The following is a 4604-nucleotide window of genomic DNA, read 5'->3' as shown; positions in this document are numbered from 1 at the left end:
TGCTGCACAGAGATGAAATAACTACCGTCAGAGGGTTCTTTCCCACCTGGATTTGGGATGCTGGGCTGACACCTCACCCAAGAAGGACCATGCTCTCCCAGCTGGTGCAGAGTGTTTGCTGTGGGGCATTGCCTCCCCACTTCACAGAGCAGGTGATTTCCTGCTGGGATGAGTGATGCTGGGACAGGAGCTGGACACAGAGGGACCAGCCCTCGGGGCTCCAGGACAGTGCACAGCCATCCCGGGAAACCTGTCCAAGAAACATCCTTTGGGTCTCCATGGCCAGCAGCATCTGAAAGGCCTTAAAAAGGTGACAAGGAGAGAAGGCAGGGGATTCTGCTGCAGCAAAGACAGAGGCTGAAGAGGCCCCTGAACGCAGACAGTGGCTGTAGGCACAGAGTCCTGGACAGCCCTGCTCCAGGTCAGCATTTTTGAGGACATGGTTTCCCTCTTGGTGTCTCATGTGCTGTCCCCAGTGTTAAGGCCTGTGCTGAAAAGTCAAAAAATATTTAAAAACCCATTTTATTGAATCTCCTGTGGGCCCCAATCCAGCAAGGACCATGAGTCTCCCTCCCAAAATCCTCCCAAGATGTGACACATGAGATGACCCCTGCACAACGTGCTGTGGAGCCTGCTGTGCCCTGCCAGCACCAGTGAACACTGCTGTGGTGAGCACAGCCTGCTCCCACCTGGCAAAACCACTGCCAGGGCAGCAGAGGATGCTGGGGTGGGTTCAGTACCTCCATGCAGATGAGAAGCTGCAAACCAGGAGCACATCAGCCTCCTGAATGGGTCAGTTCACCCTAGTGCACCCATGACTGCTCCCTGCTGCTCCTGGGGAGCTGCTGCACCTGGATGGAGCAGGGCCAGCCTGTCCATCCCCTCTGCAGCCATCCCTATGAGGATCTCTTTCAGGTTCAGAGGGGTACTTACTTCCCCAGAAGCTCTGTCTCTAGGGCCTGTCGTGGGGCTGCTTCCCAAGAGCTGTTTCTGCTCTGTATCTGACCCAGCTGCTCCTTGGCAGAGCGTACCATCCCTCAGGCACCACGACAGGCCTTTCCTCTTCATGTGGTGAAGGGATGAAGATGGGGCTGAGACATCTTGCTCCTTCCCACAGCGGGCAAAGCCATCAAGTGCCCTGTGGCCACCTCAGCTTCAGGTGGGGTTTCACCCTCTCTGCCTTTTGCTCCTCATTGCCAGCTGCCCCCAAGGCAGGAGGATGGATAGCTGCACCTTGAGCACGGTGTGGCATCCTGGTATTGCCAAGAGACAGGTGGCACTTCCAGAGCCAGCAAGAAGGGTGTGGGAATGCCACATGGAGGACGTCATGGGCCCCTTGGTGTCCTTGTGCCCCCCAAGTGCCGTGCCCTGACCGCCCCATGGCCGCCGGCCCCAGCAGTGGGGTGGCTCACACTCACCGCCCCCGCCCGTCTCCACCAGCACCGTCTTTAATAAGAAGTGTGGAATATTTTAGCACCTATGTAAAAGCCACCACAGACGGTGGTGGCAGCCGTTGCCAGGGAGACGCTCCCAAAAATAGCCCCACTCCGCCAACCTTTCCCAGTGCCGCTGGGGGGATTGAGGGAGGCAGAGGGATGGAGGGATGGAAGGGTGGGACGAGGGTTGGATGAAGGGATGGATGAAAGGAGGCAAAGAGAGTCATGGAGTTGGACAGAGGAATCTTTGGAGGGATGAATGGAGAGAGGAGGAGTGAAGGATGAGTTGAAAAGATGGAGATAGAGAAGGAGAGAGGGATGGCTGGAGATGGATGCAGCGGAAAGCAAGAGCTTCTGGGAAGGTGAGCAAACGCTGCCTGCCCCTTCTCCTGCCTGGGCATGAAGAGAAGAACTACCTCTATGCCAGCAGCCCCTACTTGGACACCTGTGGTCCTGCACTCCTGTGATACCAGCTAAGCCAGCGCAAACCCTCTAGCCCTCTCTGTGCTGAGCAGGTTTGGTTTTGGGAGTTTAAACCAGAGAAAAAAGTTTTGGGCTCCTTAGCACCTGCCATGCTCCCTCTGTGATCTTCTACCAACCATCCCACCTCTGTCCCCAGTGTTCCAGAACTGCCCAGCCAACCTGACCTGATCATGGGAGCAGAGATGGTGAAACACAGAGGTGATCCATGCTGCTCAACCCCACCGTGTTCCCCAGCCCCTCTGGGAATGCAGAATCATTTCCCCCTCTTGGACAAATCCCTGAGGCTGCCCACTCTCCCAGGACGTCTGGATGCAGCCTCAGCTACATCCTGCAGCAGAAATGGAGGGAGACACCTGGAGCACCACCAGGGGCAAAAACAGAGAAGCCTTCCTGATACAAGGAAACAAATGTTTTAGTGATAAGGAAATGTGCTTTGTCCCTCTCCTCATCCCATAGCCATCACCTGAGAGGCAGAGGTGGAGAAGAGTCCTGGATGAAGCTGCTGCTGCCTAGCCCAGGGTCTCTGCAGGAGGAGCCTTCCAGACCAGCTGAGGTAGAAAGGGAAACCCCAAAAATAGAACTAAAGGAGGAGGGGTTGGGGGGGGAGAAAAATAAACCCAACAACCCCAAAATTTCATTTTTAATATCAAATCCCAGCTCACTTGCCTCCTTGTCACCCTGGCGACATTCCTTGTGGTCACCATGGAAACGGGAGGCATGGAGAGAGCATCACCATGCGGGGTGGTGGCAGCACCCGGCATTATTTTGGGAGGCAGGGAGACACCCGGCTCAAGGCGCTTTGCATTGTGGCAGGGAGGGAGGAGGGAGGGTTTATTTTTACTTGGTCCCACTCCATGTGCCAATTTTTTCTTCCCTAAGAGCCTGGGTGTCCCTTGCCCTGCAGCAGCTTTCCTGTGGCCCTCATGAGCCACACAGGGATGGTGTTCCATGGGGACATCCCAGCCCTATCACCCTGTTCCAGCTGGGTGAGCTCAATTGGGCTGCTCCCATGAAGTCCTTCTAATGGTCACCTCTGCTGGTGGCTCCTGGTGCCAGAGCAGGAGATAATGCTGGGAGTTGGGCCCATCAGTTCTTCTTGGGAAGGTGCAAGATGAGGAGAATAAACCTTTGCCACCCCTCTGATGGGGGCTTCTTCCCTTGGCTGGGACAAGAAGCTGCAAAGAGGCGTGCAGGGACAAGATGAAGACGAGGGCTCTCTGGCATTGCACACCAGGGGATCTCTTGGAAGAGAGGACCCCAAATCTGTTCCTTCCCCCCAACTTTATATCCCTGCTCCATGGATGGAGACCACCTGCAAAAGGACCTGCAGGGCCACAGGGGCTGGGGCCTGGCTTTCACCAGCACCCACACAGCCTTGTGAAGCCCTGCTGAAATCCCAGGCAGCTCCACTCTGATGTCTGGAAACCCAATTCAAGCAGTCCCTGCCCTTTGCCAGTCGTCCCCTTTGCTCTAAGCTGCCCTTGTCCCACCGCAGCAGCCCCTGCCTCAGTGCCCTGGCTGGGAACAGGCAGGGGTGTCTCCAGTTTCATGGGGCTGAGCAGGTGTTTTCCTGGCCTGTGAATCCATCTGGAAAAGCCCTGTGATGCAGGTGCTGGAGCGTCAGAGAGGGAAAACACAACCGCCAACCTAATGGGCAGGGAGGAAATGTATGCAAATATATTCAGAAAGGGAGCGGTGATGTTAATCCTCTCAGAAAACACCAGGAATAATATTTTTACACTTTGGTTGGTCAGGATGTTACTCCAAGCAAGCCAATAAGGACAGAGGGAGATGTGTAGGGAATGGCCACAGGTCATGGCTGCGGACAGGGAGGGCAGCAGCTAGAGCCAGCCTTGGGACAGGAGCAGGCAGGATCACACAGTCCAAGAGTAACCAAATTAGACCCACGGCCAGATGTGATTTGCTCAGGGACAAAGAGAAAAATTACAACTTCCATTAGGTTGTACTAAAGCAACTTTAAATTAGTGATTAGATATTGGCTATCTAATTGCTGGATCTTGATGCAGAGGTCCCCCTGCTGCTGCCATGAGATCTCCGTGTGTAACTGCTGCTCCGGGGGCAAGGTTCATCCAAAACAAGCTGGTCACCCAGCTTAATATATTTTCAAATGTATTAAAACTTTTTAACAGTCACTGCTGAGCTCCTTTCTGTGAGATCTATAAAACCAGCAGCAAACCACGTGCTTCTTTCACCCGACACATTCCACATGTTATTTGTAACCCTCTTGCAGTAATCCAGGATTAATATTTTCAGTGAAGTTTGTTTCAAACCAGCCCTTGGGAGGATCTTTTCTTTCTCCAGGGCTGCGCTCAGGGCTCCACACTGCTCCAGATAGGGCACCTGAAGGAAGGGGTGCCTGGTGGGGCAGACACCAGGGAAAGGCTGTCCATGAACATCTGTGGAAGAGCCACAATGGCTTGATAATTCAAATATCTCTCCACTTCTTCTTTGGCTGCAGGAGCCAAGGTGGAGCACTGGTGAGAAGGTGCTGCGGCCGGGATGGGGCCTGGAGGGGCAGAGAGCAAAAGGCTGCCGATGGAAGCAGGACAGATGTTACTGCACCCGTGGCGAATATCCCTGGAAAGCCTAGCCCTCGCCGGAGGGTGTGTCCTCAAGGCCAGAGGATGGGAATCCTGTTCCCTCTGCCTTTTCCCCTTTAACCAC

Source organism: Serinus canaria, chromosome 1A, assembly GCF_022539315.1.
Source record: "Serinus canaria isolate serCan28SL12 chromosome 1A, serCan2020, whole genome shotgun sequence".
Taxonomy (NCBI): domain Eukaryota; kingdom Metazoa; phylum Chordata; class Aves; order Passeriformes; family Fringillidae; genus Serinus; species Serinus canaria.
Note: the sequence above shows the minus strand (reverse complement) of the source record.